The 27,565-nt window shown below is 44.5% G+C and overlaps 1 protein-coding gene across 1 annotated transcript in view; it reads left to right on the forward strand.

The window, feature by feature from the left end:
* The window catches only part of AGAP3 (ArfGAP with GTPase domain, ankyrin repeat and PH domain 3), a 1,011,227-nt gene that overhangs the window by 87,270 nt on the left and 896,392 nt on the right, over positions 1–27,565 (forward strand). The window lies entirely within an intron of this gene.

Genomic DNA, 27,565 nt, shown 5'->3' on the forward strand with positions numbered 1-27,565 from the left:
GACAGCTGGTTTAGGTGATGGAGCATGTGAGTATGTGATTGAGAGCCTGTGTTTAAATGAGAGAGAGAGAGACCATGTGTGTCTGTGTGATTGAGAGCTGATTTAGGTGAGGGAGCATGTGAGTATGTGATTGAGAGCCTGTGTGTAAATGAGAGAAAGAGGACATGTTTGTAAGCATGTGAATGAGAGTCTGTGTGTGAGAGAAAAAGACAGCATGTATTTATGTGATTGAAAGCCTGTGTGTGTGTAAGCGTGAAAAGATAGACAGCATGTGTGTAAATAGTAATTAAGAGCCTATATAAGTGAGAGAGAAAAAACATTTGTATATGTGAGTGACTGAGAGCATGTGTGTATAGGTGTGTCATTGAGAGCCAGTGTGAGAGAGAGCGCTGGTATGTGACTGAGAGAGGAGAAAGTTCCAAGCAAACCACCCCACCGCCTGCTAATTCAGAACAATCTCAGGACACCTGGATATCAAACGTTCCCAGGTATGCAGAGCAAAAAAATGTTTGTATTCTTATTATTTTTCATTACTGGATCTTTGTGTCTGCTATTTTGAAATATTTTGTTGGTATCTGGAAATGTTTTATATGAGTTTTTAATTATTGGATATTCCACTCATCAGCTGTTTCGAAATATGTTCTTTTTGTTAGTACAGTTTTACTGCTGATGATTTTATATTTCTTGATTTGTTTTATAAGGATGTGTGATGTTTCTTTTTTCCTTTGTTACACTGCATACAGAGACTCTGGCTTGTTGCAGTTTCCAATTCAGTTTTTGTCTGCATGCTTCTTGTTATGCGTTTTGGTCTCTTTATTCTATGTTAGGTGAGGGACAGCACGTGATTCAGGTGAGGTTTTCTGCTGGCGTGTAGTTTCTGTGTAGGACTCTATAGCAGCCTGACTTGGTCCGTTTTCCTAATAGGAGATGTATTGGTGTCTTAAGGCCTGGTGTAATATTTTCAGAGACTTATTGTACTTTAAAAGTGTGATCTTACATAAAATGCACACATTTACTTGTATTTAGTTTTAAACATATTGTATGGCTCTCATGGAATTACATTTTAAAATATGTGGCGTTTATGGCTCTCTCAGCCAAAAAGGTTCCTGACCCCTGGTTTAGATGATTTAAAGTAATCAATACTTTGTTCAGCCAGTCCTGCTTAGGGGAAAATCCAGGGGCATTCCCTCCTTTTTGTTTTTGTTTTGTCAAGAGTATGATTGGTTCGCTCCACAATGGCTTGCCCTGTGGTGTTGTAGGGGATGCCAAATAAGTATTATTTGGCAGGTTACCCTCTGTTTTCAGAACAGAGGGTAACCCCATTATCAAGAAAGTTTTTATGCAGTGATCAATTTTCATTCAGTAAAATAGCAATAAATGTAAATTAATCATTTAAAGGAAAAGTCATTTGTAGTAAGCTGAATCACAAATGACAAGTATATTAAACATTATATTAAACATATGTTACACAAGACTGACACATATTCATTCATCCTGCAAATATTAATTTACACAAAACTGACACATATTCATCCATCCTGCAAATATTCATTCATAGTCTTCTTGACATCAAGACAGACAACAGATAACACATAATTTAAGCTAAAAATCTTATCAAAAAGGTATCAAAAACAAAATTAGATCAAGGATCAAAAATCAAAAGTCAAAAGGTGTTAGAAAAATGTTTGAAAAATATTAAAATAAACTGCAAACTGTTCATCTTCACATCTCTCATGGCAGTGTCAATCTGGAAAATATTAAAAACTGGCACACAACAAAAAATTTACTAAGGTAAGGATTAAAATGAAGTTTTTACTTTTTTAACTTTGGAGAATCAATTCTATCATTCAATTTAATAAAATCAATTTGGATTTGCAAAAAAAGGCTTGTGAGGGATTGCTTTAGATGTAGCAACCTCTGTCAGTAAAAATTTTAAGGTTCAGAATTCTGTATAAAATTTTGTGAAAAAGAAAATAAAACTGAAGTTTCCTTAAGACAGAAGGTCTGTAGGCCTGAAAAATAAAAACTATTATACAACAGAATTATTAAAACAATAATATAATATAACTGGTAGAATAGCATAACGCCTCCTAGTGGAGACACCATCATTACTTTATAGATTGCAACTATTGTTCCAGGTTGCAATCAATAATACTCTGAGCTTACTTTCAATGTGGAATATCAGAATACAATTTCTTCATATAATTATTAGAATAGGAAATTAAACACACTGTTCAGTAATCTCAGTTCAGTATTAAAGAAGTTTGAAAGTATTAAAAAGATTAACAACAGAAAGAGAGTGAGACGAGGAAGGGCTAGTGCAGGAATGCATTGAAGGTTGAGGGAAAAGATTTGGATCAGCAGGAGATCTGATCTGTCTGAGTTATAACATATAGAAACTAGGGAGAGAAACTGCAGGACTAAGTCCAGTTTTTTTCTTTTCAAAAGTTCTCCCTCCCCCCCCCACCCCCATGAATGGCTACCAAGAGTTAGTAAGAGGGGGAGGAATAGTGTTTCTCAAAAGAAAAGAAACAGAGCAGAGAACTCCACCCAACGAATTAATCCTTCAGTCAATAGGAACTGAAAGACAGTATTGTTTAACAATAGATAACATCAACCAGAAACAATGGCTGGCAAGGACTTGCTAATTTCTTGTGGACTTGCAGACAGATACTATTTTTCTCCTATAGGGAAAATTACAATAAGAATACAAGTTCTGTGTGCTGGCAATTCAAGCTATAAACTTAAATCTCAGAGAAATGGAGTCATTTTAAATGTGAGCCAAATTAATTTACACAGTATATTGTTCAAATTTCAGTACAGTTTTAACATAAGGCTCTGTATACACTTTCTGTGGGGGAAATACTCTCAAAGTATGCAGATTTTTTGTAACTGAATTCAAAGACTAAGAGAAACCATTTTTTCCAAATCTGTCCTGTTTGTTCAATTACTCTGTTTAATCTGGTCTGCAATAGGTCATTGAAGTGTCTAATTAAATAATTTTTTTCATATTGATATTTTCTTTGCTTGTAACGCAGGAGTCTAATTAAATAATTTTTTTCATATTGATATTTTCTTTGCTTGTAACGCAGGAGTGCAGCTGCCTGGCCCAAGGTCTTATAAGCTGATTTCCTTGAATACCTGGGGGCATAGCCACTGCTCATGGCACTCCGGGCGGCACTCAACTCTATTGCTGCCACACCTGGTTCTTTAATCCCTTTTGTAATAGGAGAGGCTTGAATCCCTTCCAATAATTCCCCCCTTGTGAGATTTCCATGTTCTAGGTGAAATCCCATGCTGACCGCGGCACATAAATTGTTACCGGGAGCAGCGGTTTGAGATGGTAATTTACCTGGACAAATTGGTGATGCAGAGTCAATGGCTGTCTCAGGCAATGGCAAATGGGGGTACAGGGAGTTGGTGATTGGTGGGGGAAGGGCTTGCAGGCAAGATGGAGGGAGGCTAGTTTTTCTGACCTCAGTGTTTTCAGTTTCCTAGGGCCTTTTCTCTGAGGTGGACGCAGAGGAAGCCACAGGAGCCATGGTAGGGGACGGTGCCTTGTGAGTGTGTGTCCCCAGATGCTCTATTTCATATTCTGCCCCCCTTAGTTCATGGGTCTTTTCTGTGATGAGAAAGGCTTGAAGTCCTTCTAATTCTTTTCCTGTAAAGTTTTCTTTCTGCTGAAATTCAATGCTAATCACCCCACCCAGGCCAGGTTGTGGTTCAATTGTGCTCAAGGGCTGCTTTTCTGAAGAGGTGTAAATGGGCTTGGGTGTGGGTATGGAGAGCTGATACAAAGAATTTGCTGTCTCTGAGGGAGTTTGTGAATAAGATGGGGGAAGGGTATTCTGATTGAGTCTACCTGCTTCTAAAAGCACATGGTTTGGAAATGCTGTCTTGAAACTTTTTTTTCCTATGTGTTCTATGGCCTCTGTACATTTTTGCCAGATTAATAATTGCTTTATGGGAGCTCTGGGGACCATATGAAGACTATTGCCTATTAAAATCCAGTCCTGGATATTCAGAGTTCCCGCCTCCGAATACCAGGGGCAACGGCAAGCTATTTCACTTATTAATTTTTCTAAGTCCCCCAGGCTGACTTGTGCTTTTTTCCTTCTGGTGTTGAAATAATGATTCTTGATGATTTTCTGCAGCAATCTGGCATGTAGCCTTTGCTGTACAGACAAATCACTTCCCATGCTCACGAATGTAGGGAACAAACTTGCTGAAAAATACTTTAAAAATACTAAAAAGTACTTTAAAAATACTTACGATTGCAAATCTGTTGAACCTAAGCTATGTCCAGCCGAATGAGCAGAGAGTTTATCATCACGTCGCGGGATCACCAGATGTAGAATATGGAGGCAATGAATACGCATCAGGCAGCTTTCATGGCAGGCAGGAAAAAGGACTGAGCACACCTCAGGGCCCTCTTTTATTGTACATTCGTACAAAGGCAGATGATGTGTCATTACATGATTGGCTACTTTCCCCATAGCAACAGACGAGTCATTACACCATTGGCTTGGTTCAGGGGGTGTATACGGATCATTTCATTGGCTGCTGAAATCTATACCTCCTGATTTTGTCCTGCCTCTGACTAGGGAACACCCAGCCCTTATTTCAGGCAATCAGGATTAATTATAAGCTAAAGAAATACATGACAGTCAGGTATCCTTTCCTAGGCAGGGAGGCTTAAGCACAAGTGATGCTTTTATTCAGTGCAAGGCCAGGGAGAAGGGAAGATAGTGTAAAACCCTGACATGGCTTGCTGGCAAAGCTCATATTTCCCACAGGTCAGCCCAGGCAAGACCCAGCCAGCTCCTCAACCGGGCCCAGCTGCTGGATTTTGACTCCTCGCTGGAGAGCATAAGCCAACCTCCTCTACCGTCCATACCAGTCGGCGGTCGACTGTGCCATTTCTCCAACATATGGCACATGATCACTTCAGACCAGTGGGTACTTGCTGTACTGACCCAAGGCTACCACCTCAACTTCCTATCGGTACCAGCAGACTCCCCACCTCGGCCAATGTGGGGTTCATCTGACCACGCCTCTATTCTGGAAGAGGAGGTATCAACCCTCCTGAGATCCCGGGCAATAGAACCAGTGCCCCTCTCGCAGCAAGGGCAGGGGTTCTATTCCAGGTATTTCCTCATCCCAAAAAAGTCAGGCGGCATTCGTCCAATACTGGACCTGAGTGCCTTTAACAAATATCTACAGAGGGAGAAGTTCAGGATGGTGACCTTGGGTTCTCTACTGCCTCTTATACAAAGAGGAGATTGGCTTTGCTCTCTAGATCTTCAGGACACGTATACACACATCTCGATCACTCCTTCCCACCACAAATTCCTTCGTTTCCTGGTCGGCCCTCTGTATTTTCAGTACCAGGTACTGCCGTTCGGCCTATCATCCGCTCCTCGAGTCTTCACCAAGTGCCTCATAGTCGTAGCGGCCTACCTGAGATGTCAGGGTATCCTTGTCTACCCTTATCTCGACGATTGGCTGATGAGGGCTCCGACTCAGAGGGATGCTTTAGCCTCCTTACATCTCACTATCCATACATTGCTCTCTTGGGTTCCTGATCAACTACCCCAAGTCCAGCCTAGTTCCATCTCAAACCCTATCCTACATAGGAGCCGACCTGGACCCTATGCAGGCAGAAACATTCCTCCCTCAGGACCGAGCTTGTACTCTCATATCCCTCGCACAATGCCTCCAGAATCGGCGTTATTCGACAGCTTGTCATTTTCTTATTTTGCTGGGTCACATGGCGTCTGCTGTACATGTCACGCCAATGACATGCCTCGCCGTGAGAGTCATGCAGTGGACTCTAAAGTCCCAGTGGATTCAGGCTTTCCAGCCAATGTCCTGCATTGTCCACGTTACCAAGCAGCTCTGCCTATCACTGGCCTGGTGGATGCAGCTCTCCAACCTCCTTCGAGGCCTTCCCTTTCAGGTTCCAGAGCCTCAAATTGTCCTAACGACAGACTCCTCCAATCTAGGTTGGGTTGCTCATGTCAACGACCTGCAGACTCAAGGTCCCTTGTCTCCAGAGGAAGCCAAATAGATACATTTCTTGGAGCTTCGAGCGATCAACAAGCAAGGGGGAAAAGGGCTCCTACCTTCTGTGTCAGGAAGCTGCACAGATATGGGTGTAGGCTCTTTCCCACTCGATGTACCTCAGAGTGACCTACTTGGTGGGCGTGGACAATGTTCTGGCAGACAGGTTGAGCCGGACCTTCCATCCGCACGAATGGTCTCTGAACCCTGCGGTAGCAGACATAATCTTCCAACATTGAGGGTATCCACACATAGACCTCTTTGCGTCCTTCCACAACCGCAAAGTAGAGAACTTCTGCTCGCTCACTCACAGCCGCCACTCACAGCGGAGAGACGCTTTCGCCTTCTCGTGGTACAGCGGTCTCTATGCGTAAGACTCTCGTGAAGTTACGAAGGGACAAGGGCTTAATGATTCTGAGAGCCCCTCACTGGCCACGCCAAGTCTGGTTCCCAATTCTCGAGGATCTATCAGTTCGCCGGCGCATCCCTCTAGGGAAGGATCCGCTTCTGATAACTCAGAGCAACGGGTGCCTGCACCACCCCAACCTCCAGGCCTTGTCGCTGATGGCCTGGATATTGAAAGGTTAATACTTCAACCTCTTAACCTTTCAGAGTCAGTATCCCGAGTCCTGGTAGCTTTACGAAAGCCTTCCACGAGACGCTCTTATCGTTCCAAGTGGAAAAGGTTTACGGTATGGTGCATGTCTATGTCCATAGACCCTTTCACTTGTTCCACTGCGAAGTTTCTGGACTATCTCTGGCATCTGTCAGAATCAGGTCTGAAAGCTTCCTCTATAAGAGTGCATGTCAGTGCAGTAGCTGCCTTACACAAAGGAATAGAAGATGTCTCTATTTCGACACAGCCCTTAGTCACATGCTTCATGAGAGGTTTGCTCCTCCTGAAACCTCCATTGCGCCCTCTGGCTCCCGCTTGGGACTTTAACGTGGTCTTAGGGCACCTCATCAAACCTCCGTTTAAGTCTCTCCACTCCTGTGAGCTTCGCTATCTCACCTGGAAAGTAATTTTTCTTCTCGCTATAACATCCGCTCGTAGAGTTAGTGAGTTACAGGCATTAGTCACCTACCCTCCTTACACTAAAATTCTGCATGACAGAGTAGTCCTCCGTACACACCCTAAGTTTTTACCAAAGGTAGTGTCGGAATTTCATCTTAATGAATCCATCATCTTACCTACTTTCTTCCCAAGGCCCCATTCAAACCCAGGAGAAAAGGCTCTACATTCCCTGGACTGTAAACGTGCCCTAGCCTTTTATCTGGAGCGCATGTCAGCCCACAGAAAGTCCACGCAATTATTTGTTTCTTTCGATAACATCAAATTGGGAAATCCAGTGGGAAAACAGACCCTTTCCTCCTGGTTGGCAGACTGTATCTCCTTTTGCTACCAGCAAGCAGGCATTCCGCTACAAGACTGTGTGAAAGCACACTCTTTTAGGGCCGTTGTAACCTCTGTGGCTCACCTTTGGTTGGTGCCACTTGTTGATATTTGTAAGGCTGCAACCTGGAGCTCCATTCCTTCGCAGCCCATTATTGCTTAGATAAGGCTGGCCAGCAAGATTCCGTTTTTGGCCAGTCTGTTCTACGCAACTTATTCTCAGCTTGACTACCCAACATCCTACCAGCGACCCATTCAGGGTTTTCAGGATGCTATCCTACCCCAAATTCACCCCTGTTGTTGTGCCTGTTGCACTTCTTTGGGTGAATTGGGTGTATTGCGTGGGCATCCTTAGCTCGCTATTCACCCATATGTGAGGACTACCATCCTGCTTGTCCTGTGAGAAAGCAGAGTTGCTTACCTGTAACAGGTGTTCTCACAGGACAGCAGGATGTTAGTCCTCACGAAACCCGCCCGCCACCCCGCGGAGTTGGGTTCGCTTGCGATTTATTTTATTTTTCGCACGTACTTTTTGCTATACACAAGACTGAAGGGGGACCCCTGCTGGATGCAGTGTTCCGTGATTGGGCTCCATCCTGATAATCTCACCCATATGTGAGGACTAACATCCTGCTGTCTTGTGAGAACACCGGTTACAGGTAAGCAACTCTGCTAACGGAACACTTAGAAAAACATAATATACTTCACCCCTCCCAATTTGGCTTCCGTAAATTTTTCAGCACGGAAACACTATTAATCTCCCTCACTGATACCATCCTTAGAGGCCTTGATCAAGGACAATCCTTCATCCTAGCTATCGGGCCGATACAATAAACGGCACGGGAGAGCGGGCCACTCTCCTGCGCGGCCCAATTCCCTAAGCAAGGTTATGCAAATTAGGGCCCGCGGCGGCTGTCAGCGGGTTTGACAACAGACGCCGATAAAATTAAGCGTCGGCTGTCAAACCCGCTGACAGCCAGCGCTTTTGTCAAAAAGGTGATGTGGGCCCTAATTTGCATAACCTTGCTTAGTGAATCACGTGTTTTCCACGTGCTATTTACCGCTTACTGTATAAGGGGTAAAAGTAGTGCGTCAAACGCGCAGCCAAACGGGGGCTAAAGGTGTGCTCGGCCGAGCGCACCATACTGAATCGGCCCGTATGCTAGATATCTCAGCTGCCTTCGACACCATTAGCCACAACATCCTCATTGACCGACTAATTGAAATTGGACTTTCTGGCTTCGCATTACAATGGTTCATCTCATTTATTCATTTATTTATTTAAGGGTTTTTTATATACCGAGGCACGTTTGCAAAACATCACCTCGGTTCACAATGTAACATAACTTAGCAACAAGCTTTACAATATTAACATTTTTTAACAGGGAAAGGGTTAACAAGGGTAGGGGTAGATAATACGAGGATTATATACATATGTACATGTTAGTTTTAACAAGTGAGTTCATCAACGCAGTTAGAGTAATTAGCAGGGGAAGGTAATATAGGGGGGTGGAAGGGGGGAGTGTACCCACAGAGGGTGGGAAGTAGGGGGAGTAAATAGAAAGGGCGAGAGTCAGACGGGTGGTCATGTCGCATCTTTGGGGGGAGTCAATTCGTTAGTCAGGGTACGCTAGTTTGAACAGCCATGTTTTAAGATTGTGTTTGAATTTTTTGTGGCAAGGTTCCAGGCGTAGTTGGGAATGCATTTTATTCCAGTGGGCGGTTCCTGCGATGATGAATGATCGCTCTCTAAAGGTGGTATGCTTCATGAGCTTGGGGGAGGGAGTCTGGAGTTTGGCTTGGTGAGGCGTTCTTGTGGGTCTAGTTGGAGTGTGAAGCAGGAGATGTTCTGGGAACCATTGCATGTCATGGTTATGAATGGCTTTGTGTATGAGCGTGAGTACTTTATATACTATCCTGGAGGTTACGGGGAGCCAATGTAATGATTGGAGGACGGGAATGATGTGGTCATGACGGTGAGTATTGGTTAGGATGCGTGCAGCAGCATTTTGTAATAACTGAAGCGGTTGTAGAGTACTTTTTGGTAAGCCTAGGAGGATAGCATTGCAATAATCAAGTTTGGACAGGATCATAGCTTGCAGTACTGTGCGGAAGTCAGAGGTGTGAAGAAGCGGTTTGATTCTCTTCAAGGTGTGGAGTTTGAAGAATCCGCTTTTTATAGTGGCCGAAATGAATTTTTTAAGGTTAAATTGGTTATCTATCATAATGCCAAGGTTGCGGACTATTAGGGTAGGGAGGGCAGCTGGGTGGTGAGGGGGTGGGGGAGAGAATGCGTGAGGGGTTGTTAGGAGGAGAAAGAATGAGTAGTTCTGTTTTGTTAGTATTGAGTGCTAGGAAATTATCGGAGAGTAGTTTATTTATCTCGGATAGAGCAGAGTTCCAAATCTTCATTGCATTTGCTATGGAATCATTAATAGGAATGAGTATCTGCACGTCGTCAGCATAAATAAAGTGCTGGATGCCCAGTTTAGAGAGGAGACGGCAGAGGGGGAGGAGGTATATATTAAAGAGTGTTGAAGAGAGGGATGAACCCTGTGGTACTCCTTGAGATAGTTTGACAGGGTTGGATTTGTTACAACCAATTTTTACGCTGTAGCTTCTGTCACTAAGGTATGATTGGAACCATAGTAAGGCTGTGCCAGCAATGCCAATTTCCATGAGGCGTTTGATGAGTGTGAGGTGGTTGACAGTGTCGAATGCCGCAGAGATATCTAACAGTGCGAGTATGTGGGATTGACCGTTGTCCATGGCTTTAAGTATAGATTCTGAGAGGGTGATGAGTAGCGTTTCTGTGCTATGGAGTTTGCGAAAACCATATTGGGATGTGGAGAGTATGTTGTGTTCATCAATGTATTCAGTGAGTTGTTTGTTGATAATCTTTTCCAGTATTTTGGAAAGGAATGGGAGGTTTGATACTGGGCGATAGTTGGCTGGTTCATTGGGATCCAAATTAGGTTTTTTGAGAGTGGGTTTGATAATGGCATGCTTAAGTTGCTTTGGGACTTGGCCTAGAGTAATGGATTTGTTCAGGATGTTTGCGATGTGTTTGGCTGTGGTAGACGGGCTCATGAGTAGTATATTGGTGGGCAGGTTGTCTGAGGGGTGATAGGCCGGTTTGATTTTTTTGAGAGTGGTTTCGATTTCTAGTGCAGATGTGTTTTCGAATTTCAATAGCGAAGAGTTTGGGTTTTTTTTGTGTGGGTGTGATTGTATGTTTTGATTGGTGTAGTCTATAGGGGTGTTTTTAGGTGCTGATGGGTTAGGGGAGCCAGAATGAGCTGTGAAGCGTGCCATAATGGTTTCCACTTTAGAAAGGAAGTAGGATGCTAGATTCTCACATTTAGTTTCATCGTCATTGTCGGGGTTGTATCTGTCTGGAGATGTAATGAGGCTGTTTACGTATTGGAAGAGGGCTTTTGGGTTGAACTGGAATTGATGGATTCTTGTTGCATAGAAATCTTTCTTTGCTTTTTCTGTGGCTTTCCGGTAGGTGTGTAGTTGGGTGCGAAACTGTGATAGGGTGGTTGGGAGGCGGTTCTTTCGCCAGGTTTTTTCTAATTTACGAAGTTTCAGTTTCATGGTTTTAAGTTCATTTACATACCATGGTTTTTTGTTGTTCTTTTCTAAGTTAATTTTTTTAGTTTGAGAGGGGCAGAGTCTATCTGCTATGTTGGTAGTGATTTGGAACCACGAAGAAGTGGCGGTGTTAGCATCTGTAAGGTCTAGGTTAGGTAGTTCCTCTGAAAGGGCCTCTATGATATCTTCAGTTTTAGCTTGTTTGCGAAAACTAATTGTTTTTGTAGGTTGTGATGAATGAGGGGAATCTTGTATGGTGCACCATGTGTCAATACGGTAGTGATCTGACCAGGGAATGGGTGTACAAAAGGGGTGGTCAGCTTGGATTAAGGTGTTGGTAAATATAAGGTCAAGGGTATGACCTGCTTTGTGCGTGGGGTTTGTCACAATCTGTTTGAATCCAAGGGCATTCATAGCTAGCAATATCGTTTCGCATGATGGGGAGAGGGGGTCACAATCAACATGGAGATTGAGATCTCCGAGAATGATGGCTGGGGTGGCAATATTTATACCTAGAGAATATTTATACCTAGAGAACAGACACTACAAAATCAAAATTGGCAAGAATGAGTCCAACCCCATCAAACTAACTCAAGGCGTCCCACAAGGCTCTTCCCTATCATCCACACTCTTCAATATATGTATGCTCCCCTTATGCAAACTCCGTTAGATGATCGAGGGGTTAAAGGGGCACTTAGAGAAGATAAGGCCATCGTGGAAAGATTAAATGATTTCTTTGCTTCGGTGTTTACTGAAGAGGATGTTGGGGAGTTACCCGTACTGGAGAAGGTTTTCATGGGTAATGATTCAGATGGACTGAACCAAATCATGGTGAACCTAGAAAATGTGGTAGGCCTGATTGACAATCACCTGGACTGGATGGTATACACCCCAGAGTTCTGAAGGAACTAAAAATTGATATTTCAGACCTATTAGTAAAAATTTGTAACCTATCATTAAAATCATCCATTGTACCTGAAGACTGGAGGGTGGCTAATGTAACCCCAATATTTAAAAAGGGCTCCAGGGGCGATCCGGGAAACTACAGACCGGTTAGCCTCACTTCAGTGCCAGGAAAAATAGTGGAAAGTGTTCCAAACATCAAAATCACAGAACATATAGAAAGACATGGTTTAATGGAAGAAAGTCAGCATGGCTTTACCCAGGGCAAGTCTTGCCTCACAAATCTGCTTCACTTTTTTGAAGGAATTAATAAACATGTGGATAAAGGTGAACCGGTAAATGTAGTGTACTTGGATTTTCAGAAGGCGTTTGACAAAGTTCCTCATGAGAGGCGTCTAGGAAAAGTAGAAAGTCATGGGATAGGTGGTGATGTCCTTTTCGTGGATTACAAACTGGTTAAAAGACAGGAAACAGAGTAGGATTAAATGGACAATTTTCTCAGTGGAAGGGAGTGGGCAGTGGAGTGCCTCATGGATCTGTATTGGGACCCTTACTTTTCAATATATTTATAAATGATCTGGAAAGAAATACGACGAGTGAGGTAATCAAATTTGCAGATGATACAAAATTGTTCAGAGTAGTTAAATCACAAACAGATTGTGATAAATTGCAGGAAGACCTTGTGAGACTGGAAAATTGGGCATCCAAATGGCAGATGAAATTTAATGTGGATAAGTGCAAGGTGATTCATATAGGGAAAAATAACCCATGCTATAGTTACACAATGTTAGTTCCATAATTAGGTGCTACCACCCAAGAAAGAGATCTAGGCGTCATAGTGGATAACACATTGAAATATTTGGTTCAGTGTCCTGTGGCAGTCAAAAAAGCAATCAGAATGTTGGGAATTATTAGAAAGGGAATGGTGAATAAAATAGAAAATGTCATAATGCCTCTGTATCGCTCCATGGTGAGACCGCACCTTTGAATACTGTGTACAATTCTGGTCGCCAAAACTCAAAAAAGATTTAGTTGCGATGGAAAAGGTACAGAGAAGGGCTACCAAAATGATAAAGGGAATGGAACAGCTACCCTGTGAGGAAAGACTAAAGAGGTTAGGACTTTTCAGCTTGGAGAAGAGACAGCTGGGCAGAGGATTCTACTCCCGTTATTTCCTCATTCCAAAGAAAACCGGAGGCCTACGTCCCATCCTAGGCGTCAGAAATTTCAACAAATTTCTGAAGAAAGAAAAGTTCAGGATGGTTTCTCTAGGCACCATGCTTCCACTTCTTCAAACAGGAGCTTGGCTTTGTACTCTGGATCTACAAGATGCTTACGCTCACATTCCAATATTCCTCCTCATCGCAAGTATATCTGTGTTTTCTGGTGGGTCATCAGCATTTCCAGTACAGAGTACTACCATTCGGACTTGCCTCAGCTCCCAGAAAATTCACAAAATGCCTGGCAGTAATAGCAGCACACTTACACAAGGAAAGTGTCCAGTCTTCCCTTATCTAGACGACTGGCTCATCAGAAGTCAATCTCAACAAGGAGCTCTGGCTTCTCTCAGTCGAACAATTGTTCTACTTCACTCCATGGGCTTTCTCATCAGTTATCAAAAGTCCCATCTAATTCCGTCTCACCTGCTTCAATTCATAGGAGCAGAATTGAACACCATACTTTCAAAAGCTTTTCTACACGAGGATTGGGCAGACACACTTTCCCTATTGGCAAACTCGCTACACTCGAAGAAACAAGCAACAGCTCATCGGTTTCTAAATTTACTAGGCTACATGGCCTCCACAGTTCATGTCACTCCTATGGCAAGTCTAGCCATGAGAATAACCCAATGGACTTTAAAGTCACAATGGATCCAAGCCATTCAACCACTGTACTCTCCAATTCAAGTAACCCACCGGCTACGTTTATCTCTACTATGGTGGGCGAACAAGGACAACTTGCGCAAGGGCCTACCCTTCCAACAACCAATCCCACAGAGAACTTTATCTACAGATGTGTCCACCTTGGGTTGGGGAACCCACATAGACAATCTCCAGACCCAGGGTACTTGGACAAAACTCGAAGCAACATTTCAAATCAATTTCCTGCCACTTCGAGCTATACGATATGCACTGCATGAGTTCAAAGACTGCCTTTCACACAAAACTGTTCTGATTCAAATGGACAACACAGTCGCCATGTGGTACCTGAACAAACGGGGGTACGGGCTCGTATCTCCTTTGTCAAGAAGCCACACAGATTTGGGACTGGGCCCTGACACATTCTATGTTTCTCTGGGCCACTTATCTAGCGGGCATCCACAACGTAGTCGCAGATCGCCTCAGTCGTCAGTTTCAACCACACGAGTGGTCCCTGGATCCCATGGTAGCGACCAGAATATTTCAACGTTGGGGGAAACCAACAATAGATCTCTTTGCATCACACCTGAATCACAAAGTGGCCAAGTTCTGCGCTCTGCACAGACAGAAACACCAGCCAGCCAAGGACGCCTTTGCTCGCCCTTGGAACTCAGGCCTTCTATACGCGTATCCTTCAATACCGCTCATAACCAAAACTCTAGTGAAGCTACAACAGGACAAAGGGTCCATGATACTCATAGCCCCGTATTGGCCTAGACAAGTATGGTTTCCCATACTTCTAGACCTCTCGACCAGAGAACCAATTCGCTTGGGTGTAGCTCCCACTCTCATAACTCAGGATCAGGGTCGGTTGCGCCATCCCAACCTTCAGTCCCTATCCCTGACAACATGGATGTTGAAAGCTTAATTTTACAACCACTCAATCTTTCATCCAATGTCTCTCAAGTGCTTATAGCTTCACGTAAACCTTCAACACGAAAGAACTATTCTTCGAAATGGAAAAGGTTTACTTTGTGGTGCACACAAAAGAACATTGACCCTTTCTCCTGCCCCACAACTTCTCTACTAGACTATTTATGCCATCTTTTCAGACTCTGGTCTCCAGACTTCATCTGTCAGAGTACGCCTAAGTGCAATCTCAGCTTACCATAACAAGATGGGAGATGCACCAATATCCATACAATCTCTTGTCAGATTTATGAGAGGTTTAACTCAACTTAAACCACCAATTCGGCCACCAGTCACAGAATGGGACCTTAATCTGGTCTTAACAAGTCATGAGTTCTCCTTTTGAACCTATGGCTTCCTGTGATCCTAAATTTCTCACATGGAAGACCATCTTCCTTATAGCCATTACATCAGCTAGAAGGGTTAGTGAGTTACAAGCACTTGTCATGTACTCACCTTTTACAAAATTCCTACATGACAGAGTGGTTCTCCAGACACATCCAAAATTCCTCCCCAAGGTAGTTATGGAATTCCTCTTGAACCAATCCATAGTTTTACCCACATTCTTTCCAAGTCCTCATTTTCACCAAGGAGAACGGGCCTTACATACCTTGGACTGTAAGCGTGCGCTAGCATATTACTTAGACCGCACTGCAGTCCACAGGAAATCCACTCAACTCTGTTTCTTTTGATCCAAACAAACCGGGGAAAGCAGTGGGTAAACATACTCTCTCCAATTGGCTAGCAGATTGCATACAGTTTTGCTATGAAAAAGTAGGCCTTCCTCTTCAAGGGCGAGTAAAGGCGCATTCAGTAAGAGCGATGTCAACATCGGTAGCACATTATCGTTCAGTGCCAATTCTTGACATATGTAAAGCAGCAACATGGAGGTGTCTTCACACCTTTGCAGCTCATTACTGTTTGGACAAAGAAGGATGAAAAGATTCAGCCTATGGACAAATCTGTCTTAAAGAACTTGTTTCCAGTTTAATCCCAACTCCTTCTACATCCAACCTGCTGTGATCTTCGACTGCCTCATTTTCACCAACAATACTTCAGTGTTGCTTCACTACGAAATGACTCAGCCTCTAGCTTGCTAATCACCCATATGTGAGGACTAGCATCCTGCTTGTCCTGGGATAAAGCAAAATTGCTTACCTTGTAATAGGTGTTATCCCAGGACAGCAGGATGTAGTCCTCACGAAACCCACCCGCTACCCCACGGAGTTGGGTCTGATACGTTTTATTATTTTATTTTTGCTAAAGCTTATTGCTACATACGAGACTGAAGGGGAGACCCCTGTGGCAGAGAATATCATGGCATGCTGGGCATGCTCAGTGGGCTCAGAGTGCCAGTCAAATGTTTCTAGAAACCTTGACAGAAAGTTTTCTGCAATAGGGCTCCATCAATGACGTCACCCATATGTGAGGACTACATCCTGCTGTCCTGGGATAACACCTATTACAAGGTAAGCAATTTTGCTTTAGAACACTTTCCACTATTTTTCCTGGCATTGAAGTCAGGCTAACTGGTCTGTAGTTTCCCGGATCGCCCCTGGAGCACTTTTTAAATATTGGGGTTACATTTGCTATCCTCCAGTCTTCAGGTACATTTAATGATTTTAATGATAGGTTACAAATTTTTACTAATAGGTCTGAAATTTCATTTTTCAGTTTCCTCAGAACCTTGGGGTATATACCATCCCGTCCAGGTGATTTACTACTCTTCCTTTTGTCAGTCAGGCCTACCACATCTTCTAGGTTCACCGTGATTTGGTTCAGTCCATCTAAATCATTACCAAGAAAAACCTTCTCTGATACGGTATCTCCCCAACATCCTCTTCAGGAAACACTGAAGCAAAAAAATAATTTAATCTTTCCACGATGGCCTTATATTTTCTAATTGCCTCTTTATCCCCTCGATCATCTAACAGTCCAACTGACTCCTCACAGGCTTTCTGCTTCGGATGTATTTTAAAAAGGTTTTGCTGTGAGTTTTTGCCTCTATGGCCAACTTCTTTTCAAATTCTCTCTTAGCCTGTGTTATCAATGTCTTACATTTAACCTGCCATTGCTTATGCATTATCCTATTTTCTTCTGTTGGATCCTTTTTCCAATTTTTGAATGAAGATATTTTGGTTAAAATAGCTTTTTTCACCTCCCATTTAACCATGCCGGTGATCGTTTTTTGCCTTCTTTCCAACTTTCTTAATGTGTGGAATACATCTGGACTGTGCTTCTAGGATGGTATATTTTAACAATGACCATGCCTCTTGCACACGTCTTACCTTTGTAGGTGCTTCTTTCAGTTTTTTTCTAACTATTTTTCTCATTTTATCAAAGTTTCCCTTTTGAAAGTTTAGCACAAGAGCCATGGATTTGCTTATTGTCCCCCTTCCAGTTATGAATTAAAATTTGATCATATTATGATCACTATTGCCAAGCGTCCCCACCACCGTTACCTCTCTCACCAAATCTTGTTCTCCACTGAGAGTTACATCTAAAATTGCTCCCTCTCTTGTCGGTTTCTGAACCAATTGCTCCATAAAGCTGTTATTTATTCCATCCAGGAACTTTATCTCTCTAGCATGTCCCGATGATATTTTTACCCAGTCAATATTGGGGTATTTGAAATTTCCCACTATTACCACACTACCAATTTGGTTAACTTACTTAATTTCTCGTAGCATCTCACTGTCCATCTCATCATCTTGACCAGGTGGACGGTAGTATACTCCTATCACTATAGTCTTCCCCAACACACAAGGGATTTCTACCCAGAAAGTTTCGATTGTGCATTTAGTCTCATTAGGATGTTTATCCTGTTGGACTCTATGCTATCCCGGACATAATGCGCCACACCGCCTCCCGGGTGCTCCTCTCTGTCATTGTGATATAATTTGTACCCCGGTATAGCACTGTCTTATTGGTTATCCTCCTTCCACCATGTCTCTGAGATGCCAATTAAGTCTGTCATCATTTAGTGCTGAACATTCTAATTCTCCCATGGTTCAATATGCATCCTTTGACAATGTGATTGCTTTGCTGAGCGAATGTCGAAAGAGTGCTTGGATGGCTAAGACCAATATCAAGTCTCCAAATGGAGAACGGTGAATAGTGGAATGCCCAGGGATCTTTTCTTGGCCCACTGCTTTTTAATATATTCATAAACAAGTTGGAAATGGGAACAAAGCGTGAAGTATTCAGATTTGTTGATGACACAGGATTATTCAAAGTTAAATCAGAAGAGAATTGTGAGAAATTGCAAGAGGATCTTGCAGAATTGGGAGACTGGGCATGCAAATGGAAGACTAATTTTAATGTGGATAAGTGCAAAGTGATCCACTTAGGGAAGAATAACCCCAATTATAGCTACACAATGCAAGGTTCCACAGTAGGAGTCACCATTTAGGAAAAGGATCTAGGCGTCATCATTGATAATACATTGAAATCTTCTCCGTGTGCAAGCAGCAGCCAAGAAAGAAAATAAAATGCTAGAAACTGTTTATAAAGAGATGGAGAATAAAACAGAGAATATCATAATGCCTCTGTATCACTCCATAGTGCAACCTTATCTTGAGTATTGTGTGTAATTCTGATCACCAAATCTCAAAAAAAGATATAACAGAATTAGAAAATGTAAAGAAGGGTGACCAAAATGATAAAAGGGTTGGAATGATTCCTCTATGAAAAAAGGCTAGTGCTCTTCAGCTTGGAGAAGAGATGGCCGAAGGGAGATATGATAGTGGTATATAAACTAATGAGTAAAATGGAACAAGAAAATGCGAATCAGTTAACTCTTTCAAAAAGTACAAAGATTTGGGGACACACAATGAAGTACTAAGTTGTGCATTTAAAACTAAGAGAATTTTTTTTTTACTCAACACATAAAGCAGCTTTGGAATTTGTTGCCAGAGGATGTGGTGAAAGCTGTTAGTGTAGCTGACTTAAAAAAAAAAAAAGGTTTGGCCAACTCCATAAATCATTATTAGGTGGAGTTGCAGAAATCCAATGCTTATCCCAGGGATAAGCAGCATGAATCTATCTATCCCTTGGTATCTTGCCAGGTACTTGTGATCTGAATTGACCTCTGTTGGAAGCAGATTTCTTAGATGGACTTTTGGTCTCACCTAGTATGGCAAATCTTATGTTCTTACATTCCGAAATTACAAGGATCAGCAGCAGGCCTTCAAATTGCTGGCACTATCAATGATCATCAATTTAGAACCATGGCTGCATCAGTGGCTAATCTGTAAACTGTGCCTTTCAAAGACTTCAACAAAGCTGCAGTATGGTATGGACAATCACTCAAGAGTAACTTAATTTTGACAAGTAGTATTACGTAGTCTGTTCACACAGTAGTCTGCTCTCCGGGGTGAGATCCATGTTGCTTATTCAGCAAATGCTCCACTGCATCCATCAAATCAAATCCATCAGAAGACCCCTGCTCAGGTCTGACTGGAACATTAATTCTCCCAGGACAAGCAGGATGGTACTCCTCACATATGGGTGACATCATCAGACGGAGCTCTGTCACGGAATACTTTTGTCAATGTTTCTAGAACTTTGACTGGCACAGTGAGCATGCCCAGCATGCCATAATCCCTGTGGCCACAGGGGTCGCCCTTCAGTCTCTCTTTTTTTCCACACTGCAGTTTGCCTCGCAGATTAGGAGCTCTGTGAGATTTCTCTCACCTTTTTTCCTCACAGAAAAATTTGAAGTTTACTTCTCTAAACGTTCTCTAACAGGGGTCTCCCATCGCGCTCGGTGAGTATTTTTCCCATGTCTCCGGTCAGTTCCTGCCGCCTTACCATTCGGTTCCCGCAGGTCACTGACCGTTTCGCGCCCTTTTTTTCCGTCATGGCGACTGGGTTCAGAAAGTGCCCAGAATGTCCGCGAACAATGTTGGGCTGGGTGGAAAGATCTTCCAAGGCTCCATGTTGGTATCCCAGATAGCCGCCTACCAACTGTTCATGACCCAGTACCAGAGAAACGTTTAGAAGCAAGTCCAAGATTTCGAAGACTCCTTGCCTCAACAACAGCAAGAAAGCCTGACTGCCATCATCCAGAAGGGACTCGAAGCAGGGAAAGCATGAGGTAAGAGCGGCATATGACTCCTTCGAGACTGCTTTCCGGTTGTCAGCAACAGGAATCAGAGTTTGAAGATGGGCCTAGCTGAAAGCTTCTGATTTAAGACCTGAGGTCCAAGATAAGCTTGCTGATCTCCCGTGCACTGGAGACAATCTCTTTGGAGAGAGTAGGATTAAATGGGCAATTTTCTCAGTGGAAGGGAGTGGACAGTGGAGTGCCTCAGGGATCTGTATTGGGACCCTTACTGTTCAATATATTTATAAATGATCTGGAAAGAAATACGACGAGTGAGATAATCAAATTTGCAGATGACACAAAATTGTTCAGAGTAGTTAAATCACAAGCAGATTGTGATAAATTGCAGGAAGACCTTATGAGACTGGAAAATTGGGCATCCAAATGGCAGATGAAATTTAATGTGGATAAGTGCAAGGTGATGCATATAGGGAAAAATAACCCATGCTATAATTACACGATGTTGGGTTCCATATTAGGTGCTACAACCCAAGAAAGAGATCTAGGTGTCATAGTGGGTAACACATTGAAATCGTCGGTGCAGTGTGCTGCGGCAGTCAAAAAAGCAAACAGAATGTTGGGAATTATTAGAAAAGGAATGATGAATAAAACGGAAAATGTCATAATGCCTCTGTATCGCTCCATGGTGAGACCGCACCTTGAATACTGTGTACAATTCTGGTCGCCGCATCTCAAAAAAGATATAATTGCAATGGAGAAGGTACAGAGAAGGGCTACCAAAATGATAAGGGGAATGGAACAACTCCCCTATGAGGAAAGACTAAAGAGGTTAGGACTTTTCAGCTTGGAGAAGAGACGACTGAGGGGGGATATGATAGAGGTGTTTAAAATCATGAGAGGTCTAGAATGGGTAGATGTGAATCGGTTATTTACTCTTTCGGATAGTATAGCTGTGTTTAAAAAAGGATTGGATAAGTTCTTGGAGGAGAAGTCCATTACCTGCTATTAAGTTCACTTAGAGAATAGCCACTGCCATTAGCAATGGTTACATGGAATAGACTTAGTTTTTGGGTACTTGCCAGGTTCTTATGGCCTGGATTGGCCACTGTTGGAAACAGGATGCTGGGCTCGATGGACCCTTGGTCTGACCCAGTATGGCATTTTCTTATGTTCTTATGTTCTTATAAAAGACAGGACGCAGTGGCTCAGTTGAAGGATCACCACAAGACTTTATGTCAATTGTCTGCAGTCACTACGGACGCTTCCTCCTCATCCCGCAAAAGCATGAGAAGGGACCTCAGAAGACCATTCTACCGCTCATGCAAATACTATTCTCCTGCATCTCCAGCGAAACCAGCCAGAGCCCCTCAGAGAGGACATACACGCCAGCCCAAAACACCCAGAGCACGACCAGCCCCACAAGCTGGTCCAGCCTCCGGATTTTGATGCGTTTCCAGAGAACAGCGGCCAATCCTCAATGAACCCAAACCAAGAAATACCTGTAGGAGGCTGATTGCGCCACTCCCAACACAACTGGCGCCTCATAACAACAGATCAATGGGTAATTTCCATCATAGACCAGGGATACCGTTTAAACTTCCTCACAGTACTCCCGGACTCTCCACCCAATCCACTGTGGGCCCGAAAAGAACACACATTGCTTCTAGAGTCAGAACTTTCCACCCTTCTGCGAACCAGGGCCGTAGAAGCCATCCCCCGACACAGAAGGGCAGAGGGTTCTACTCATGCTGTTTTCTGATTCAAAAAAAATCGGGCTGTCTCAGGCCCATCTTAGACCTCCGCAATCTTAACAAATTTCTTCAGAAAGAAAAATTCAGGATGGTGTCTCTCTGCACCATGCTTCCCCTACTACAACAAGGAGATTGGCTCTGTTCTCTGGAACTTCAGGACGCCTATGCACATATTGCTATATTCCCACATCACCGCAATTACCTGCGCTTTATAGTGGGTCACAAACGTTTTCAATACTGAGTTCTGCCATTTGGTCTGGCCTCAGTGCCTCAAGTGTTTACAAAATGCCTATTTCCTAGCGTGTAGCAGATGGACTCAGGACCAATGGGTATAGTGTACTCCTGATAGCAGTAGGAGATGGATCAGATTTCAATCTGACGTCAGCCCCTAGTACATATACCCCTGCAGGAAGTGCAGCTCTTCAGTATTTTCCATCTCTATAGCAGAATGCTCTCACAGCGTTAGAACAAATTCAACGAAGAAAACCCAAATTCGGAAGAAAACATACCTCTGAAGACGAGCCACGCTCTCCTGCGGTGATACCCTCGGGTCCCTCCCCCAGTTGAGAATTCCCGAGGTGATTTCCGTGGTCCCTCGGAGGTGAGCCTTGGTCCGGTGGCTGAATCGCGGCGAGGACCTAGCCCCCGATCTTGGGTGCGGCTGAGAGGCAGCGGGTGCACCCTTGAGCACGGCGGTGAAGGTATTTGCCCTCTCCCCCCACAGCCGGAGACCGCCCGGAACGAAACTGGGAAGCGCCGAAGACAAGGTAAGGTAGAAATCTTCAGCATAGACTCCAGTCTCCGAGGTTCAAGTAGTCGCACAGGTCGCCGGCCGGGACCAGTGCTGCCGGGTTGATCCGCCCTAGCAGGGCCAGGCCCCGGTTAGTTCCAAGGGTCCTCCCATGTGGAGACCCTCTGAGGTGGTCACCATATTGCCCGCGTGGTCGCTGTCGCCATATTGGCCCTATTCGCCGCTCTGTCCGCCGTCTCGATCCGGACGCACAAGGCCAGCTAGGCGCACAAAATACATGTGCGCATAAAGTTACACGCACAAGGGCCATGTGTGCATAAAGTTACACGCACAAGGGCCCTGTGTGCATAAGATATACGCGCATCGCGCGCCTATTGGGCTGAGCGCATACCGGCGATTTGGGAGCACACCTACGCGCACAACCTGCACGCACATCTTAGACGCGCCGGAGCGCAGAAGGATTTACGCGCCTATAGCCATGGCACCACCGGAAACGGAGCTCAAGGCTCAAGGTCTCTGCCCAGCATGCCATATGAGAGCCGCCCAAAGTGAAGAGGCCAACGCCCTGTGCGCTCAGTGCGAGGAGGCCCTGGGAGATCTAGTCCAACCCAGGGCCGAGTACTAGCTCCTCAGTGAGTACCCCGGACCTAGCAAATTCCAGCGGGACACCCCCTCAGGCGGGGACCTCCAGGGACTCAATGCCCCTTAGCTTGGACCCAGCGTCTATCTCATGGGTGGAATTCTTCAAAGGGCTACACACCTTCATCCACATGCAGACGGAGCCGCCGGCTAAACAGCCACAGCCTCCACCAGAAGACCGTTATCCCTCAGGCCACGCTAGGCCTAGACAAATGTTTCCATCACCCAGAAGCCCCACCTATGGGGACACGGACGATTCTGAAGAGGAAGCAGAGCCCCTAGAAGAGGGGGAACTCCCCCCGGGGACAGAGGCTCACCGAACCATGAGACGCTTCTTCACCAAGGACGAGCTCCCAGACCTGGTCACCCACAGCCTGAAGGAACTCGCTATCCCGAGTGCAAGTGCTTTGGGGGAGCCTAAGATGAATTCCATGCTAGAAGGACTCTGCCAGACCTCTTGTCATTTCCCTCTGTTATAAGCCGTCCAGCAGCTAATTCACCTGGAATGGAGTGCTCCAGAGTCCACATTCAAAGGGGGACGAGCTATGGCAGCCATGTACCCCCTGGACCCGGCGGCCAAAGACCTTCTGACATGCCCAAAAGTGGATGCCATGGTCTGCGCGGTCTCGAAGCGCACTACTATCCCAGTTGGAGGGAGGAGCAGCGCTCAAAGATGCTCATAACCGGCGTCTGGAATCCATCCTTAAACAGTCCTTCGACGTCGCCGCTATGTCTCTACAAATAGCGGCCTGCTGCACCGTAGTGACATGTGCCTACCTATCTCAGACCAGGAGCAACACCCCTGGAGAGGCCATGGAACCAGCAGTATCATTCCTTGCGGACGCTGCCTCTGATCTGGTGCGCACAGCGGCCAGAGGAGTGTCATCAGCTGTGGCTGCCAGGAGACAACTCTGGTTCCAAAGCTGGTCGGCCGAAGCATCTTCCAAAACGCGTCTCACATGGATGCCCTTCAAAGGATCCCTTCTGTTCGGCAGCGAACTAGAGAAACTGGCCAACAAATGGGGCGAGCCCCATTGCCCTGCCTACCGGAGGACAGGAACAAGAGAAACCAGCGACCCTTCCCCCAGGCCTCCAGGGGCAGAGGTTCACAACGCTTCAACCCATACAGAAGCAACTATCAAGCGCCCCGCCCTGCGGGCAGGAACCAGTCCTTTCAGAACAAGCACAACAAGAGGGGGAACCAGCTCGGGTCCAGGCCCCGGCCGCACTCCACAATGAGATTCAGCCGACCCGTCCAAGGGAAGAAGCCATAGGGGGCAGACTAGTCCTATTCTACCACAGATGGGTCGAGATAACTTCGGACAAGTGGGTCCTAGCCATCATTCGAGAGGGGTACTACCTGGATTTCCTACGAACCCCTCCGGACAAGTTTGTGGAATCCCCCTGCCACGACCTCTCCAAGAGGGTGGCAGTGGAAGCTAAACTGAGCAGACTACTGGCCCTCGAGGCCATAACCCCAGTGCCTCCACAAAAAATAAATACTGGGCATTATTCCATTTATTTTATCATCACCAAGAAAGAGGGGACGTTCAGGCCCATCCTGGACCTCAAGTCGGTCAACCGCCACCTGAGGATTCCCTGCTTCCGCATGGAAACCCTACGCTCTGTAATAAGGGCGATTCAACCGGGAGAGTTCCTCACATCCCTGGATCTTTCGGAGGCCTACCTTCACATCCCAATTCATCAGGAACATCAGTGCTTCTTACGCTTCAAAATTCTGGACCGTCACTATCAGTTCCGGGCACTACCCTTTGGGTTAGCCACAGCACCACGGACGTTCACCAAGATCATAGTGGTGGTGGCGGCAACACTGAGGAAGGAAGGAATCCTCGTACACCCTTACCTAGACGATTGGCTGATCAGGGCGAAATCCCCAGAGGAAAGCCACCAAGCAACCAACAGAGTCAAAACTCTACTGGAGAGCCTCGGATGGGTGGTCAACACAAATAAAAGTTGTTTGCAGCCCCCACAGTCGCTAGAATATCTAGGAGTCCGATTCGACACCAAAGAAGACAAGGTCAACATGGAGCTCTCTCCACACCTTTGCAGCACATTACTGCCTGGTCAAGGAAGGATGTCAAAACTCTGCCTTTGTCCAATCCGTCTTGAAGAATTTATTTCCAGTATAATCCCAACTCCTTCCAAATCCACCTGCTGTGATTTTCAGACTGCCTCATTTTTACCAACAGTACGCCAGTTGTTGTGCCTGTTGCACAAGTTGTACACTGTTGGTCCAAACAAATAGGAGTCAGCCTGTAGCTTGCTAATCACTCATATGTGAAGACTACCATCCTGCTTGTCCTGGGAGAAAGCAGAGTTGCTTACCTGTAATAGGTGTTCTCCCAGGACAGCAGGATGTAGTCCTCACAAAACCCACCCGCCACCCCGCGGAGTTGGGTCTGAAACTGTTTTATTATTTTATTTTTTGCTCGCACCTTTTGCTACAAACGAGGCTGAAGGGAGACCCCTGTGGCCACAGAGATTATGGCATGCCGGGCATGCTCAGTGTTCCAGTCAAAGTTCTAGAAATTGGAGAGTCAAGTACCTAGCTAAATTTAGCACTAAAATCGTCTGAGGGGCAAAGAAGGCAATGCTGTGGCAGAACTTTCTGCACATGCTTAGTAGAGAAAAAGCTCTACTAGCTATGAGAGAGAGAGGTCTATTCGGTGCTACTAGATGATGTCACCCCACATATTATGGCTAATTCATACTGTTATATATGGAAAATATTGTTTATGGCAAGCATAACATAGTTTATTTAATTTATTTAATTTATTTAAGGGTTTTTTATATACCGAGGCACGTTTGCAAAACATCACCTCGGTTCACATTGTAACATAACTTAGCAACAAGCTTTACAATATTATCATTATTTAACAGGGAGAGGGTTAACAATGGTAGGAGAATATGATACGAGAATTATATACATATGTACATATTAGTTCAAATAATTGAATTAAATCAGAGCAATTAGAGTAGATTGCAGGGGATAGTAATAAGGGAAGGGGAGGAGGATGGGTATATCCACAGGGGGTGGAGGGAGAAAGTAGAAAGGGCGAGGGTCGGAATGGAGGATAGTTCCTCTGATTGAGAAGTATCTGAGCTTTGTTGCAGGTTTGTAGCGTTTCCAGTACCATTCTTTGCATTATATGCTGGCATTTGCTCTGTAACTTCCACCAGGAATATGTGCTTTCCTCCCCGAACAAAGAATGCTAGATCCTTTTGCTCAGCCTCTGCCATTTCAAATTGGAGGAATGATTTGAAGAAATGGTTGGATTAGTTTTGAGAAGTTAATCTGCCTATTTGTTCATTTGGAATTCTTTGGTGATTTGTTAGGCATAACTCTGGCAAAGAGTTGTCTTTCTGACCAGAAAGCCTGGGGGATACTGTGGTATCAGCAGGTTTGGCGGCATCATGGTCCATACTGAGAATGCTTCAAAGCCTGCAGGTCTATATTCAAGTCATGGCAAACTTTGAGTGGTGTTGATCTGGTGACTTCTCTATTCCAGTCTGACCAAGAGCTCCCTTTTCCAAGTTCTAGACCCTGGTCTGGTGGGCTTCACATTTAACTTTTCCTGACAGGCCTAGGAGCCTTATTTCACATCAACCTCCTAGATTTGATGGCTGTTCTAAGTGATGTCCAACAAAATGAGTTAATATAAACACTGAAGTGGTTTTATACAGCCTGAGCAAACCAGGAAGGATGTCCCTAGCAGAACAGGAAAGTATCATGGCAGATGAAGTAAGTTGGTACACAAGGGACCCTCCTGAATGATCTGTGCATCAGCAGTAACACACAATGTTACTTGAATAGTGTTTACTTACTTTGGATCTGTTTGTGAACACAAAGGCACTTGTTTTCTGCCTCAAGAAGACATCAGAAGATCAATGTATCAACAGATGTTTTATCTCTACGTTGTGAGAAATGTCTCTTACATGTGTTATCTCCCCTATCCTTCATAACCAAGAGCTATGAATGAGATTCAAGAAACCTTATTGACATAATAAATTATACATAAAGTAGTAATAGGAAAGATTCACAAAGTGCATGAGAGAAATAACAAAATTTGTGGGTTTTGGTCATATTACTTATCTGGCCTGGTGGTAGGCTACAGCATATTTTGTTGCTCTCGCTGCTCCCAGATTATAGTTTTTCCTGCTCATTCTTTTATCAGCTTTGTAGCGATGCACTAGGGCTATATGATATTGCAAAACTGAGCAGACTAGATGGCCCTTATGGTGGTGATTTGCTGGCATATTCTGTGTTTGTGTTTTCTCTGCTCATGATTTTCTCTCAGCGTAGTGGAATGGGATCTCTACTCTCCCTGACTGTTGAATCTGTCTCTCTGGGGACCCTAGAGCTTCTTCAGGTTTGTCTTTTCTTTCATGGATCCTGCTGCTGCTGCTTGGGTTGATTCTTCTTGCTTTACCTGTTTCTGGTTAGAGGTGGACACACACATTCTTCTCCCTACTCTGGACCCCCTCCCCTTCCACCCTCTGAGCAGACCCAGCTTTCCTCTCCCGCTCTGTGTAAAGCATCAAAGTCCACAT

The sequence above is a fragment of the Rhinatrema bivittatum genome, chromosome 2 (assembly GCF_901001135.1).
Source record: "Rhinatrema bivittatum chromosome 2, aRhiBiv1.1, whole genome shotgun sequence".
Classification (NCBI taxonomy): domain Eukaryota; kingdom Metazoa; phylum Chordata; class Amphibia; order Gymnophiona; family Rhinatrematidae; genus Rhinatrema; species Rhinatrema bivittatum.